Below are 18,406 nucleotides of genomic sequence, written 5' to 3'. Positions count from 1 at the left end.
CATATGATGATTGATTTTGCCTCTCACATGACATTGATGTATGGTTGACAATATGCCCATGGTTGCTTGATTCTTTTCCTCACATGTGGTGTTGCTTTATGCGTATGATTCATAACCTTGTGCACATGATTTCTTGGGATGGAGGAAGTGTTTAACTTCCTCACACACTCACACACTCACACGCACCTTAGTTATTAACAATGTATATTTGCTTGCGAGGATGTCCGTATTGTATGGATGGAATGCATAAGTATAGGATACTATTATGCTTGATGATTTTTGGATAGTTGGTATGCTATGAATCCCCTCACCCTCCTTGGGTTGGTTAGGAATTTGAGAAGTGACGGTAGTCCCATCGGTTGGACTATGCTATGGCTAGACCCATGCGTTTGGGCGGGTGTGTTCGGGTGGCTGTAGTTCGACTACATGGGTCCTTTGTGCCCGATGTCACTCGCCTCATGCTCGCCCGACTCAGGTGGTCTAGCCTACTATCTGACCAACCTTGTTTGTTAACCCTGTTTGCCCACACATGTATGGAACCTAGAACACCCTACAACCGTTGTCGCTCATCAATAACCCACTTGAAATTTGGTCCACAGCCTCGTGAGCCGGGCATGGTGGAATGAGACACTATGTCCGAGCTGTCGGCCTATGCTGGGGTACCACGCCTCCCCATAGTGACCGTGAGCGATCCCTTTCTCATGGCACTCCTCATGTGCTTGAAGTCGGGGATGAGGAACTCGACGGGATCACGGACCGTGGGGTCTCGGCCTCACGCATTGAGGGGTCTTGGCCTCGCAACCCGTTTAGGGCATTGATACGTGGGGTGTACCAGATTCCCAAATCTGCTGGATGAATGGACCTAATTAATCACACGGCTAACACGATCACATGCATCGCATTAGTTAGGGTGGCGACTCGGCAGTCGAGGTCGCACTGAGGGAGTGTTGGCATTGGCGATCGTTAGATGGTGTCGCACGAGGGAGCGTTGTGGTGAGGGCATGCATCATGTCATGCTGCATACATGCGCATTAATAAGATTACTTAGACGTATGTGATTGTCTGCTTTTCATTAAGGTCTTATTATAATTGATGCCTGTGATAACTTAAGATTAATAGCACCCACTGAGTTGATCACTCACTCCCACTCTGGGACGGTGTTTTAAAACACCAACCAAACCCGTTTATAGATGCAGGTGGTTCAGGGGCAGAGGAGCCTGGTGAGGCGAGCTTCGACGAGGAGGACGAGCTGTCCTGCTTCCAGTTGATGGACGATTCTCCGCCAGCTTGAGAGGCGGGATTGGATCGCTGAGCAGGGGCTCAGTTTTATTCCTTTTTGGACTTACTATTCTTTTGCGATCTTGTTGGGTAGCATCTTATGCGACCCATGTATTCTTTTGGACATGTATATGTATATTTATATTTGTATTCAGTCTCTTTCATTTCAGTGGACTTGTGTGGATGTACTTCATGCTCCAGGAAATTTCAGGCTGCGCATTTAGAATGGATCGCATATTAATGAAAAATTGGCTATAAGTGACCTCGGGAACTCGGGAGTCGAGTATATGCACGACCCCCGATTTTCAGGGCGTTACACTAAGAAAACAGAAAACCTACCAATACCTCCATCAGACTAGGAGATCAATCCTGGTAAACAGGATCAGTCAGAGGCATGGACATCTCCTCTGAATCAAATTTCTCGACAAATGGTTTCAATCGATGTCCATTGACTTTAAACTCCTTGCCATTATCGGGATCTCTTATCTCAACGGCCCCATATGGAAAAACAGTGACAACAATGTAAGGGCCGGTCCAACGAGATCGAAGCTTACCCGGAAAGAGATGTAATCGAGAATTGTACAAAAGGACCTTCTGACCAGGCGTGAATGATTTTCGCAAAATGTGTTGGTCATGAAATGCTTTCATCTTGTCCTTGTAAATTCTCGAATTATCGTACGCATCATTCCGGATTTCTTCAAGTTCATTCAATTGAAGTTTGCGTAGCGAGCCAGCGTTGTCCAGATTGAAATTAAGATTTTTGATCGCCCAGTACGCTTTATGTTCCAGCTCCACAGGCAAGTGATAAGCTTTCCCATAGACAAGTCTAAAGGGAGACATTCCAATAGGGGTTTTAAAGGCAGTACGGTATGCCCATAAGGCATCGGTCAATCGGATCGACCAATCCTTACGGTCAGGGTTAACCGTTTTCTCCAAAATGTGTTTAATTTTCCTATTAGAAATCTCAGCTTACCCACTTGTCTGTGGGTGGTACGGGGTGCTCACCTTATGAGAGATACCGTATTTCTTCATTAAGCTCTCGAATAGTCTATTACAAAAATGTGAGCCCCCATCACTAATGATGGCTCGAGGCGTTCCGAATCGAGAAAGGATGTTTTCTTTTAGGAATTTAATGACCGTACGATGGTCATTCTTTCGACACGGAATCGCTTCGACCCATTTAGTGATATAATCCACGGCGAGCAAAATATACAGATTCTCAAACGATTGGGGGAATGGTCTCATGAAATCAATGCCCCAGCAATCAAATGCTTCAATGATAAGGATGGGATTCAAAGGCATCATATTTCGACGGGACAATGCTCCCAATTTCTGACAACGCTCACAAGCTTTGCAAAACTCATGAGTGTCTCTAAACATAGTGGGCTAGTAAAAGCCACACTGCAGAATCTTGGCCGTGGTCTTTTTAGCAGAAAAGTGACCACCACAGGCCTGTGAGTGACAGAAGGAGATGACGCTCTGATGCTCATCGTCTGGTACACATCTCCTTAAAATTTGGTCTAGACAATATTTAAATAAATAAGGATCATCCCAGAAAAAGTTGCGCACCTCGGTGAAGAATTTCTTCTTATCTTGCGCAGTCCACTGTGTCGGTATGGCACCTGTAGCAAGATAATTAGCAATATCAGCGAACCAAGGTGAATGGGAGACTCTGAACAGTTGTTCATCAGGGAACATGTCGTTGATATGGGGCGTCTCAAGGGAATCAGAGGTATTAAGGCGAGAAAGGTGATCGGCCATAACGTTTTCTACTCCCTTTTTATCTTTAATTTCCAAATTGAATTCTTGGAGTAGAAGGATCCATCGTATCAGGCGGGGCTTAGAATCATTCTTAGAAAGAAGATACTTAAGTGTCGCATGATCTGTGTAGATAATGATTTTGGATCCGATCAAGTAGGACCTAAATTTGTCCAAGGCGAACACTACAGCTAAGAGTTCCTTTTCCGTAGTCGAGTAGTTCACCTGGGCAGAATTTAAAGTTCTACTTGCGTAATGAATGACGTAGGGCCTCTTATCTTTTCTCTGGCCTAGGACCGCCCCAAGAGCATATCAGAAGCGTCGCACATAAGCTCAAAAGGAAGGCTCCAGTCGGGTGGCTGCATGATAGGTGCAGTGGTTAACGTGCCCTTAAGCTTGGTGAAAGCTTCCTGGCATTGCTCAGTCCACTCGTACGGAGCATCCTTTTGAAGAAGAGTACATAAAGGACGAGAGAGAAGACTAAAGTCCTTTATGAATTGCCTGTAAAATCCTGCGTGTCCTAAGAAGGATCGCACGTCTCTGATGTTCTTGGGTGGAGGTAGGTTAGAGATAAGATCGATTTTTGCCTTATCTACCTCGATTCCTTTGGATGAGATGATATGCCCAAGGACAATTCCCTTCTGAACCATGAAATGGCACTTCTCCCAATTAAGTACCAAGTTCTTTTCTTCACATCTTTTCAGCACACATTTAAGACTTTCCAAGCATTTGCTGAAAGATGGACCGTAAACAGAGAAGTCGTCCATGAAGACCTCTAGATATTGCCCCACCATATCAGAAAAGATACTAAGCATACATCGCTGAAAGGTGGCAGGGGCATTACATAGTCCAAATGGCATCCTTCGATAGGCAAAGGTGCCGTAGGGACATGTAAATGTGGTCTTTTCCTGGTCTTCAAGAGCTATCTCTATCTGGTTATAGCCCGAATACCCATCAAGGAAACTGTAATATGAATGACCGGCTAACCTTTCCAGGATCTGATTAATAAATGGTAAGGGAAAGTGGTCTTTCCTCGTGACGGTATTCAACTTCCTGTAGTCAATGCACATTCTCCAACCAGTAGTGACTCTAGTTGGCACGAGTTCATTATTGGCATTGGCTACGATGGTGATTCCGGACTTCTTAGGGACCACTTGAGTTGGACTCACCCATTGACTATCAGATATAGGGTATATGATACCCACGTCCAATAGTTTAAGAACCTCGGCCTTAACCACTTCCTTCATGTTTGGATTTAGTCTACGTTGTGGTTACCGAGCGGTTTTTGCATTATCCTCAAGATATATGCGGTGAGTACAAATCGAGGGATCGATTCCCTTGAGGTCCGCTATCGTCCATCCCAGGGCTCCTTTATGCTCATGAGAGTAGATATGAGCATATTCTCCTGTTCTTTCTCCAGGTGGGCAGAGATCACCACCGGGTATGTCTCATCTTGACCTAAATAGGCATATTTCAAATCAGAGGGCAAAGGTTTTAGGTCAAGCTTCGGTGGCTTGAGGTTAGACGGTAGAGGCACTACATCGGGTTGTGGTAATTCTTCAAATTGTGGCCTCCACCGGTTAACTTCAAGTACCGGTGCAGTATCAAGCAAGGCGCACGTCTCCCTAATCATGTCATCATCAAAATCATGGGAGTGGGCCAGGCACGTCTCTAGATGGTCGGAGGATAAGGTCAGAGGTGTCGTGTCTTCCACGAAAGAGTCAATCACGTGAAAATCGTCATCATCCTCTGAGTTGTTGCCGTTATTGAAAAAAATGTTTGACTCCAATGTCAAATTTTCAAAAGACATAGTCATGACACCATTCCTGCAATTGATAATTGCATTTGACGTGGCAAGGAATGGGCGACCAAGAATGACGGGAATCTGAGTGCTCATGTTATTGATGGGTTCGGTGTCCAGGATGATAAAATCTACAGGGTAGTAAAATCTATCGACCTGGACTAACACATCCTCAATTATCCCTCTTGGTACACGAACAAAGCGATCAGCAAGTTGTAGTGTGGTTAGGGTGGGTTTTAATTCACCCAAACCTAACTGTTTGTATACCGAGTAGGGAATCAGATTGACGCTCGCTCCTAAGTCAAGAAGTGCGTGATCAATTCGATGGTTCCCGATTACACATGATATGGTTGGGCTACCGAGATCCTTGAATTTCTGCGGCATGTCTTGCTTCAAGATGGCACTCACTTTCTCAGTCAAGAAGATTTTCTTTTGAATAATTTTCGGTCGTTTGGTCGTGCACAAGTCTTTCAGAAATTTGGCATATGAATGTATCTGTTTAATGACATCAAGTAGAGGAATGTTGACTTTCACTTGTTTCAACACCTCTAGGATATCCTGAGAGTTAGAAAGAGGTTTTGGTGAAACCAACCGTTGGGGGAATGGAGCAACTAGCTTCTCTAGAAGTTCCGGTTCTACTTTTTGTGGGGCATCACTGGATCCATTATTGTTGTCCTCTTCTGGTTCTTGAGGCTTTTCGGGCCTAACCGGAAGAGTTTTATCAATGATCTTCCCACTCCTAAGAGTGGTGATGGATTTAGCATGCCCCATCTGATTTGAAGAGCTGGAATCATTATTCTCGTACTGCGGTTTAGGATTGGGGAGAGGTTGTGCAGGAAGCATCCCCTTTTCTATAACCGTCATACGAGAATCTATCTTTTGCATAAAATCTGTAATTCCCCGCATTGCCTGAGCCAGCTCTTGTATGGGATTTTGAACCGGTTCCTCTTGAGGTTTCACTTGATTTGGATTTTGATTGAAGAAACCTGGAGGAGTAGCCGTCTGTCCATTCCTCCAACTAAAGTTTGGATGATTTTTCCAGCCAGGGTTGTATGTATTGGAGTTAGGTCCAGTAAAAGGTCTTTGATAATTATTTACGGCATTGGCTTGTTCATTCAACACTCCTCGAAAGGCAGGTATTGTAGGACAGTTTTCAGTTGTGTGAATGTTGCAATCACAGATGCCGCAAACAATTTCATTGACCTTATCCTTCTTTCCTTCCATGGCCTCAACTTTCCTTATGAGCGTAGTCACTTTACACTTGAGATCATCCTCTTCTTTCAAGAGATATAATCCACCTTTCTCCTTTAATTGAGTCGGCCTAGACGTGGTGTTCGCCATTGGGTAATAGTCCCATGATTGTGTTTTTTCAGCGAGACTATCGAGGTAATCCCATACCTCGTCAACATCTTTATTAATGAACTCTCCATTACACATTGTCTCGACCATTTGGCGCATGGAAGATGTCAGTCCATCATAGAAAAAATTTGTAATGCGCCACGTTTCAAATCCGTGTTGTGGGCATGAACTGACCAAATCTTTGAACCTTTCCCAACATTGGAAGAATGTTTCATCTTCCTTTTGGGCAAAGTTCATTATTGCTTTTCTGAGGGTAATCGTTTTATGATGTGGGAAGAATTTTTTTATGAATTACCTCTGCATGTCATTCCATGTGCCAATGGATCTAGGACGCAGTGAATGTAACCACATCTTAGCTTTCTCTTTTAAGGAAAAAGGAAAGAGTTTCAGCCTGACTGTATCCTCAGATACATTAGGAAAACATAATGTAGCCATAATCTCATCGAACTCTTTCAAATGTAAATATGGACTCTCTGATTCAAGTCCATGGAATTTGGGAAGGAGTTGGATAACTCCTGGCTTGATGTCCATTTGTCCTGTGTTTTCAGGAAAAATCATGCATGAGGGCATACTCACTCCCGCCGGTTGTAGATAATCTCGTAAAGTACGAGGCGGGGGTGCCTGTTGCACCTCGTTCTCATCTTGGGTATCCTCCACCCTGGGTGGAAGTAGAGGAGGTTGGTCTTTAGCCATAACTTCAGTTAACTCAGGGGATTTTGAGCGGTGTCTAGTCCTGCGATGGATAGTCAACCCCTCAACCAATCCTCCTTCAGTCAAGAGACGTCGAGTGTTGTCACGGGCCCACTTGGGCATGAAAACACTCGCAGCCCTCAATTAAAAACCTAATCCTAAGAAAGGAAAAGAAAATCTAGAAAGAAAGAGAGAGTTGGAAAGAAATTACCAAATTGGAGTCCTAAGTTAAAACCTGCAAAATAAAACAGAATAAGTTAAATTCTAAAAAGAGAGGAATGATCCTTTAAAAGAAAAATAGCAGTAAATTAATTTCTAAAAGAAGGAAATCTTAAAAGAAAGTGGAAATTTCTAAAATAAATTAGAAAAGATCTAAACTAGAAAGTAAATTATTAAAAGAGAACTGAAAAAATATAAAGTAGGGAAGGAGCTTACCGAATTAGAAATTTCTATCTTAAAGGCCTACAAAATAGGAAGGTTAGTTTCTAAACAAAAATTCTAAAAATAAATTAGGAAATAAATTAGATTTTAAAAGAGTTAAAATTAGAAAGTTACTAAAATAAAAATAGAAAGTTAATTTCTAAAAAGAAAAGAAATAACCTAATTTCTAAAAATAAACTATTTCCTACAGAAGGGAGAATACTAGAATTAGAAAATTTCTAAAATTTAAACCCTAATTCTAAAAATAGGAAAAAGTAGAGAGATTAGGAAGGAATTACCAATTGAGAAACTTATGTCAAGATCCTATAAAACAGGAAACAAGTTAGTTTTGAACTCAAATAAAAATAAATAAAAAACTAAGGTTAGTAAAATCCTAATATTAAACTAATCCTAAAATCAATTAATTTCAGAGAATCGTAACGACAATGGCGCCAAAAACTTGTTCACTCCCTAAGTATAGGGTTGTGATGTAGTAATAAACTCGGTAAGACCGAGGTCGAATCCACAGGGACTGATACCTGTACGTTATCTGAAATCAAGTAGAACTAGAACTAGACTAAGATGTAATCTAAACCAAATAGAATTTAAGAAATAATTGTGGAATAATTATCTAAAACTTTAAGGAATTCAGAGGAAGGGAAACTAGGGATTCAGAGGATCCACTTGTAGAGATCAGGGAGATCTTATGCTTGCATCAGGAATCATGGAAATCAAACTGAATTTACTTGATCTAGATTTCAAGAGATGAAGGGTATATAAATTAGAATGGATTCCATCATCTAACCATGCCCAGGAGACAAAGCAAACAACAGGATTAAACTAATTACCAACCAATCAACAATGTATGAAGATCAGGAAGGGTAGTATCATCCAACCATGCCCAAGAGATGATGGTGAACAACAGGGCCTCCTAACGTCATAAACATCAAAAGAGAAAAAGAGATATTCAAAGCCATTGCAAACCCATTGTAATTTTAGTCACAATAGACCATTAAAGACTGAGAAAATATTCTTTTAATAATCAACTTAAAACCAAGTTCAGTTTAGAAATTCAAATTAAACACATGAAATAGTGTCTCCCATCTCGCTACAGGCTTCACCTCTTAGTCCTAGCTAAGAGGTTTAACTGACCATGATTAGGCTAAAATCCTTAGGATTCATAAAGAAAGAAAGGAATAACAGCCAACAGAAAATAAGAAAAAGAGAATAAGGCAACCAACCTCCTCAATCCTTTCTCATCTTCAACAGCCTCTGGTCCTGCTCTTCTTTTCTTCCTTTTCTTTTCTCCACACGTTGCCAGCAGCAACCCAGCCGCTAACCTGTGCTCACGTCCCAGCAGCAAAGGCCAAGCTCTTCCTCCCTTCTTCGACGTCTCCTTCCTTCACGTGCAGCAGCAACCCAGCCGCTGCTTCCAAAATCTCCGTTTTCCTCCACGTTCCACCTTTTGCTCACGTCCCTACCCCACTGTCTCCCTCAAAGCTCTCTCTTTTCTTCCTTTTATCCCTTGCTAGGGACGGAGGAGCGAGGTTGTTGTATTCGAAACGGAAACAAATCCATTTACGCAGACAGAGCTGACGCAGCCGAGAATTTCACAGCCGGAAGAACGACGTGGTCAGTGATGTTTACCACGGATATCTTCGAGAAAACTTCCTTGCACGGTCGGTTTTCACTCCTGCTCCATCTGAATGGCTTGGATCATCATGAGGTATGATGATGGTGGCCCACCAGAGTCGACCGTAGCTTCCTGCTGAGGAACAGAGTCGCCGCAAGTCGACTCTGCCACCTGCGATGGCCCATTTGTTGAGGCCGAGTTGAAAATCCACTCCGTCCATTGAATGAAGAATGAAAAACCAGGTGGGAATGGCTGGTTTCGGATCAAACTTGGTGTGGCCCACGTATTTCTTCGTTGCACTGTCTATCCTGCGTTTACATGCACTGTACCTGTGTGTGTGTGCATGGGACAAAAAAGAAAGTTAGGCGACGGTTTTGGTCACCTCGCAGAGCATATGGACGGTTCTGATTTTTGAAACCTGTGATGGATGGGGCCCACTACACAAAAACGGACGAACAGCGTCCCCCCGCTGTTCTCCGCATGCGAGAAGGATCGGGTCAGCGCCGCTGACCCGATCGACTTGATTCGGTGCACGTTGAGTGCACTTACGCACCGTGCACTGGCAATTCAATGGGGTCCACTCGTGATGAATCTGTGCAATCCTCTCCGTCCATCTTCTTCCCCTTTTAATTTAAGATGTTGAGTCCAAAACTGAAGCGCATCTAGAGATTAGGTGGGCCCCACTTGAGGTTTTAAAGGGCTACTCTATCCGTTGAGCCACTTCCACAGCAATCCAATGGCTGATTTTTGGTGCGTACGGTTAATTCATGATCATCAGGTCTCATATAAAGTTTGGAGTCAATCGGACAGTGGGAACCCCATAATCCTGCATTCTGGATGTCTTTCAGGCCTGTTTGAAGTGAGTGACTGGAATTTCTCTGATCTCTGACATGTAAATCCTCGTTCATGGTCCCATGGGGTCCCGTCCATTGCCTTGATGATGCCTGAGCTTTAAATCCATTCTTTTGGCATCCTATCCAGTCCGTGCTCGTGAATACGCCCTGCATCACAATATGATTAAATCAGACCGTTAAACAATACTATGTTCGTAAATCCAGGCAGTAACTGGGTCTGATATGCAATATTTGACCCTTAACACTAAACTATCAGTCCATACAAAGACTTCAATCATAATTCAATCACGAGGTCCAAATGCAACTTGGCATACACACATCATGAGTCTCATGCACTTACCAAGAGGCCCAAACGTAGGCCCGATATGACTGACACTAATGGGTCAATAAGGCATTTGCTTAAGATGACCCTTGAGGTTGGCAAGCCAACCATTCTAATTTCATAGCGAACACATCAATAGGGACTACAAAGTGGTCTTATACCATCCACAAGTTAGGTCTAACAAATCAACCTGACACACATCTTAAGTTCACACGCCTAAGAGGCTTCGCAATTAGTATAGTTCACAAATCCAAGTGACCACACAATTATCATAAGTCTGCACCGTCTCGTGGTCATTCAATTATCTAAGTTACCATGGTCAAGTGGCCACACAAATAGCACTCTACCCACATCATTAAAGATTTGAAATCACAAGATCACTTATTGTTATAACACCATAACTCACATAATGTAGCATCCACTTTATCAAACTTTCACATGGTCAGGCGAACAGTGCTGCAATTTCACATGGTTTTAGTGTATATGCGATCACTATCGTGGTTTAGTGTCCACATTTCAACACATCGAAGAATAGTTGAAAAAATCACAATCCTATATACGAATACGAGGTTACACTACATTAAACTAAGTCTTAGGTGACGACCGCCCTACACTTCATACAACTAATAACCCAGTTCCGTGTCACATGGTTAGGAGGTCAAGGACTACCTTCCATCACATCGCATATAGTTTAGTGGTCCCCACATTTATCTCACTAATGAGCATTATGTAATAATCGTATTTAGTTCATATTATACTAAATTGAGGGTCATGCTAATATCAAGTTGTATAATCCAACTGTACATCACAATTCATATCATAACTAGATAATCCAAACATACAATCTGGTTGTACATGATTCAGGTACCCATGCCAATGTTCATAAGCATGTGGTCATGTTGTTGGGCGACTACCAATGCCACTAGATTTCATACGGTTAGGTGGCCTTGTGCGTATATCACAATCGTATGGTTAGATGGCTACATATACACCACCATTGTACATGATTAGGTGGCCATACTTATGCTACATGACCTCATGATCAAGGGGTCAGCCCCAAATCACTACATCGCATTGTTCATACCCATCCACTCCATCACAGCCTCACACAAACATTACTCACACACAAGTTATAATCGAAAATATTTCAAAAGCTAAACACAAATCTATGACTTAGGGCCATACTCCAATCACAATTCCACGTGGTCATGGGTTGTCTACACATTAGATAACTACTTAATTAAGGGTCGGAACTCAATGATGCACAATTTATAGCAACAACACAACACATGATCTCATGGTGGTGGGCCTCACAGGTCACACAATTTCACACGGTCTAGGGTGCCCAAGCATCACATGATCACATGATTTGCGGCCACCAATATGTCAAAATTACCGCTTAGCTTGGTAGGCCTCATAACACCACAAATGCAGGCCACCCGATAGACCACCTGAAATCACAAATTTGCACTGCTAGGTGGGCCCACAAAAAGATGGATTCACTAGATTTAGATGGGCCACCTAAAATCAAAATCTCTAGTAGCTGGGTGGGCCCTAACAAACGACATGGAATTCAATACAACAACAATGTGGGCCCGGTGCCTCATTGACAGTGTGCCCACATGAAGAGTGGGCCACACATGTTTGAATCCGGCTAATATTTTTGTGGCTTCAGGTCATTTATGGGAATTCATGAATGGCATGAATAACAACAATATAAACATATACCTCATACGTGAGGCACAGATTGGTGGCGAATAAATGTTTTGGTGGGGCCTAGATTGCCAAAGTTTCAACTATTAAGTCCCTAATGCTGCTGCCAATGGTAGAGTCCACCTAATATTTGAATCGGTCTCGTTTACGTCATATGCTCTAACTAAGCTATTAAGACAGATGGGTGGTTCAGATGAAACACGTTTATTACAGTGGCTCCACCCGCTTGGTGTTAAAACAGATGCAAGACACATACATCACAGTGAGTCCTACCCACTGGATGGCATGGATATATATGCACCCACCGAGACGTGGTTTAAGTTTCAGATGCATCCAATTTTCAGGTGGACCCCACCAAGTGCTTCTATATGTTTTAGCCATGTCTCCACGTGATTTTAGATCGTATGGGCCACTTGAGTTCCATGTGCAGCTGATTTTTGGGGTATCCCATTATTCAAAGGGGATCCATCAAATGTACGGTGCTGATGTTCGACATACATCATGGTGGGACCTATAGTGGGTTCCATCATCCCAACCGTCCTCCAATCCAAAGCAGTAGGACGCTGACAGCAACAACGTCCAACAACATTTTATTATTATTATTATTGTTGTGGTTGTTTTTCATAAGTGGGGCCCACATGAGGACGGTCTACTCCTTCTGTTGGGTTCTTCGGCACGTGGCAAGCCCAATGAGTCCAATGTTCGATATATTTGGGCGTATAAAAACATCACAGTGGGCCCTAACAGTTTTTAACAGTAAATATCACTATTACCACTATTTTCAATGGTGTGGCCTACCAGAGATTTGGATTGGCTCCATGTTTTGGTACAAGGCCTAAAATGATTTGAAATTTTGGATGGACGGTGTGGATCAGATATATACATCATGGTGGGGCCTATTATGGGTCCCACATTCCTTGCCTTCCAAACAGTAACAGGACGTTGCTTGCTGCAGCATCCTTTGGACGCTGGCAGCAACAACGTCCACTCTCTCTCTCTCTCTCTCTCTTTTATTTGTTTTATTGATTGATTTATTTATTTGTGTGTAGTGTGTGCAGGAATTAAGCATTCAAGTGCGGTCCATAACTTAGACGGTTCAGATCGCATGCAGCGTCACAATGAGCCCACAGTAGGTGTTCATAACCCTAAGTGTATGGTCGCGATGTAGTAATAATCTTGGTAAGACCGAGGTCGAATCCACAGGGATTGAACCTTGTACGTATTTTGAAAGTAACTAGAACTAGAAGAAGATGTAATTTAAATTAGGAGAATGAAAGAGAGTAATTGAAAATTAAGTAACTAAAACTTGTAAAATTTGAAGGTGGGAAACTAGGGTTTCCAAGGATCCACTTGTAAAGATCAGGGAGATTTATGCTTGATTCATAAACACAACCGGAATCAGAGTCCCATCTTCATTCAATTGGAAGATATGCATTAAAATTCAATTATGAACTTCTTTTGATCTAGTTTTCAATAAATGATAGGTATGAGAACTAGAAGTGATTCTATCACAAAATCATGCTTATGATACAAAGCAAATAATAAAATTTAGTCAATTCTCAACCAATCTAGGATGATTATTATATTACTAAAAAAAACTAGAGTCTTTAGCTACGGATATAAACCGTAGCTATATAACTACGGATTAACCCCAAAACTACAGTAGCCTTTTCTCATATTGATGGTCTCTTTGAAGTTCTATGGGGGGCCCATCATAATTTTTGTATTCAATCTAAGCCGTCCATCCATTTTGAAAGTTCATTTTGATATGTTAGCTCAAAAATTAGATAAATTTAAAGTTCAAGTGGACCACACCATAAGAAACAATGGAGATTAAGTGCTTTTTGTTGATTTGTAGTGTGGTCTATGTGAGTTTCTATTTGCCTCATTTTTTTGAGATAAATCGTTAAATAATTTTTTGAATTGAATGGAAGGCATAGATAATTGACATACATCATGGTGGGCCACACGGATGCCCTGACATGTCAACTTGGCGGCCGCGCGCACAAAAAACAAAAGATGCCGCCCGCTGCATTTTTCAGTCTCGCGCGCCCACTTCTCTCCCTTATCTTCTCTCGCTCCTTTCTCTCTATCTTCTCCCCACTTCTCTCTCTCGCTCCCTGCCCATCCTCGACTGCGTGAGGGACTCGTTCGGACGGCTCCACTTCTCTCTCTCTCTCTCCCTGCCCATCCTCGACCGCGAGGTCTCTCTCTCTCTCTCTCTCTCTCTCAATCTCAATGTTGATTTATGAATTTGGGGATTTAGTAATTTGTGGATTTCCAATTCGAATATGGACCCTCATTTAGGGATTTGGAGATTTTAGGGCTTACAGATTTGAATGTGGACCCTGAATTTGGGTTTTTCTGATTTTACAAATTGGGGATTTGGGGATTTTAGGATTTCGTTTCATGGGCCGTGGATATTATGAAGAAAACATTGATGGACCTTTAAGATTATGAAGAGAATGTTGAATCGATGGTTTTGTCGAATTCCGAGAACATCGAACGGTTGACAGCAAGTTTTTTTTCAGCATCTGCATACTCACGCATCGAAGCACTCTCTCACTATCCAGTTCTATGCTTGCCTGTTCAGAACTTGCAATGGTTTCCACCAGCTTTCCATCTGATTCCATGGCCTTCTCATTTGGAACAGCATCGATCCCAGTAGCTGGATCGATATTTTTGCATTTTGTGTCTCCACCCACATCTGATGTAGAATGAGTGGCCATTTGAATTTGATCAACCTCATCAGTCATCACCTTTTCTCTGTTCCCTGCAGCTGTTTGAGTCTGATTAACCTCATCCGTCGCTTTCTCTTCCATCTCCACTGCAGCCAAGTTATCACCGTCTCCTGCAGCAGCTGTCAGCGGATGACAAACTTGCTTGATAGGAAGAGCATTTGGGTTTTGGCCTTCTGAAACAGAGGAATGATCCTCAACCAGTAACTTGGATTCGACATAACTATTACTATTTGCTGCAGTATGTTCTTCACCTGCAGCTTCAACATGGTTTCCTGAATCACAAGCTTTATCTTCCTCTACAACTTGAACATCATTTCTAGAATCACCTGCTGGATGATCAACTGGCATCTTCTCTTCCCTAGTCATTGAATTCAGAATGGCAGTCCCATCAAAACCCATGTCAGCTTGAAAAGGAATAGAGGGATTTTCGACCAAAGCGCCTATCAGGTTGTCGCCACTCCGACCAGGGAACTGATCTCTACTAGCATTAATGTCTTTGTGATTCTCACTGTCTAACAGAGTCGCCTTTTCCTCATTCACAGTGGCAGCACCATTATCGGACAGGCTCATATTCATCCTAGTAACTGACGGAGGCTCTGCTTTGTGGCATTTGTTTGCAATAGGTCTATGGCTACGGCTTTTATCCTGAATTTTCTTTTTTCCTTATTTTCTAAATGCAAGTAATGTGGACTCTAGGGCCGGTTGTCTTCATTTCTTGGACTAGAAAGGGGCTGATGGAGCTATGAGAAGGATCCAACTCAAGTGACAAGGGTCGTGTGGTGGAGGTTTGAGCAGCTACATATGTGATAGGCTACACCCCTTGGATGTATGTTCCACCAACCCAAAGTCATCCTGTAAATCCTTGTTGAAAAACGCAGGCTAATTAATAACATATAATATCTAAAGAAGTTTTAAATTTTGGTGCTGGACCATTATCTTCTCGACTTTGCTTTTGTGCTCACTTTGATACTAGTTACTGAAAGTGCCTGAACAAAAAAAAAAAAAAAAAACAAAAACAATTCCACAGATTAAATTCATAGCTTTGATCTATATGTTTCAATTGAAAGCTGAGCTTTGTTTCTTCCCTATATACTGAAATTTAACTTAATAGTTATCTGCAATTATGTTTTTTCTGTGGGAGAATGAGTAGGGATGTGTTGCCTGCAGCCTTCCGTGAGTGCAGACACCCCAATATTATGATTTTCTGAATCATTTTATCCCAAATGGATGGAATTAATTTTTTTGTTGTTGTGATGGGTGCTTTTTCTGTGTTGTCCTTTTTTTCCCCCATTGTGGTATTCGTATGATTTTCAAGTGATAAAAATTAAAACCAACTTAAAAACTAAAGCCGTGACAAGGGTGTACTTATTATTGTATCACTACACCAACTGGGCCTGGTTTGCCTTTTCTCTCCTTCGTGTATTAGTTGCATCTTTGTAGTTAAACTATGAAGTCTTCCACATGTTCTTGGCCTTTTCTGCACTCTGGTGATAACGATTGTTTGTAATTTTTCTAGCTTGGTGCCAAATGCCATGCTAGTAGCATCAGTTGTTATTTGCAAAGCAGGGCTAGTGTAAAGAAGGTCCCCCTTTACAAGGTATATAACACATCTCTATTTGTTATTTATTTTATGATTTTGACTTTTAGAATTCTCTTCTAGTGATTTTAAATTCCAAGATGGCAATGATGCTTTTAGAATTGCATCTGATTCATTTCAAGTTCGACTTTTGAGTTCCTCTTTATTAAATTAATTATCAAATATTATAAATAATGTGGATGTACCCATTTAGGGAGATATAATTGTAAAACAGTGTGGTTCAAGCCTTTAGCTATTATCACCCAGTTGTTTAAATCTTGCTCTTTTTGAAACTACACAAGGTATTTAATTCCTTGACAATTATCAACTTAAATTTTTGCGACTTTTGGCCCTCCAAATTAATTTAGAGATAGTACTTCGGAAGAAAAAGAAGTTTTCTTGAGTTGGACGAAGTACTAGAGGTAAACATTTAGTACTTTGCCTACCACACAAGATTCCACCAAAACAAGGGTAAATAATGTTGCGGTTAATTGATACTCTAGAAGGGTGTGGCACTTGACATACAACCACTTAAAAATTTTACATGTTGCACGTATGAACTCAAATTAAATTGTCTAAATCACAAACCTACTGTCATTAAGTTACAATCCAAAAATTAAATTGGTTGTGCAAAACTAATTTCTGATTTTATCCGTAGCCTTTGCCTAGTTTTTTGGTAGTGGAATATTCAAAAAAGAAAAAAAAAGAAAAAGAAAAAGAAAAAAAAAAGGTGGTGGCGGCAATAGGCTGGGTATGGGGATGGTTAAATGCGTGCGGGTGCAGGTATGGGTATTAATTTAAGCCCATTTGATGGTTTGTTGTGCAAAGAGAACAATCCATTCTATAGGGAAGCACATGGACTTTGCGCGTCCATCTCTGTGCATTATTTAGAATTTTAGAAAGACGATGAAACTAGAATTGGACTAATGCATCCCTAACCTACAATTGGGTATTATCCATTGAATCTTTGGAAATAATCACCATCGGTACTATCTTCATCATAATCATAGCCTTTTCCCAATCACCATCAGTATTGTCTTCATCATGATAATAGCCTTTTCCCAGCGGGTCGGAGTTGTTGTGAAAATTTATAATGTGCTTACAAATATAGAAGTAGAAAAATTGGGGAAACATAGGGAGAACTCCAAAGCTTGTTGTATTCTAAACCTAAAACCTAAATGTATTCTCAAATCCCTAAACCTAAACCTACACCTAATCCTAATCTCAACTCCCTAACCTAAACGTAAACCTAAACTTGAAAACCCAAACTTAAACCCAATCCCGAACCCGAACCCGATTTCCTAAACCTAAACCTTAACCTATTCTCAATTCCCAAAAGCTATAACCTATAACATATAACCTGTAACTTAGATCTAAACCTATAACCTAAACCAAAACCTATAACCAAAACCTTAACCCATAACCTATAACCTATAACTTAAACTTACAACCTATAACCTAACATTAACCTAAACCTATAACCTAAACCTAAACCTAAAACCTAAATGTATTCTCAGATCCCTAAACCTAAACCTACACCTAATCCTAATCTCAACTCCCTAACCTAAACCTAAACTTAAACTTGAAAACCCAAACCTAAACCTGATCCCGAACCCGAACACGATTTCCTAAACCTAAACCTAAACCTATTCTCAATTCCCTAAAGCTATAACCTATAACCTATAACCTATAACCTAAACCTAAACCTAAACCTATAACCTTAACCTAAACCTAAAACCTAAAACCTAAATGTATTCTCAAATCCCTAAACCTAAACCTACACCTAATCCTAATCTCAACTCCCTAACCTAAACCTAAACCTAAACTTGAAAACCCAAACCTAAACTCGATCCCGAACCCGAACCCGATTTCCTAAACCTAAACCTTAACCAATTCTCAATTCCCAAAAACTATAACCTATAACCTATAACCTAAACCTAAACCTAACCTAAACCTATAACCCAAACATAAACCTAAACCTACTACCTTAACCTTAACCAAAACCTATAACCTAAACCTTGACATATAACCTATAACCTATAACCTAAACTTATAACTTATAATCAAACCTTAACCTAAACCTAAACCTATAACCTAAACCTATAACCTAAATGTATTCTCAAATCCCTAAACCTAAACCTACACCTAATCCTAAAACCTAAATGTATTCTCAAATTCATTTGTTTATTCTATGTTGCAGACAAATTTTTTTTTTTTTTTGGTTATTGAGATAAGTGTTTTTCAAGAATGTAACTTTGGTA

At 41.1% G+C, this 18,406-nt stretch overlaps 1 non-coding gene across 1 annotated transcript; it reads left to right on the top strand.

The window, feature by feature from the left end:
* Nucleotides 1–6,344: 6,344 nt before the first annotated feature.
* Nucleotides 6,345–6,451, top strand: LOC131254431 (small nucleolar RNA R71). Its single transcript, XR_009175544.1, has one exon. It is a non-coding gene; the product is annotated as a small nucleolar RNA R71 (small nucleolar RNA).
* Nucleotides 6,452–18,406: the final 11,955 nt, after the last annotated feature.

This window comes from Magnolia sinica, chromosome 8 (assembly GCF_029962835.1).
Source record: "Magnolia sinica isolate HGM2019 chromosome 8, MsV1, whole genome shotgun sequence".
In the NCBI taxonomy this organism is placed as follows: Eukaryota; Viridiplantae; Streptophyta; class Magnoliopsida; order Magnoliales; family Magnoliaceae; genus Magnolia; species Magnolia sinica.
Note: the sequence above shows the minus strand (reverse complement) of the source record. Positions and strands in the feature narration are given on the sequence as shown.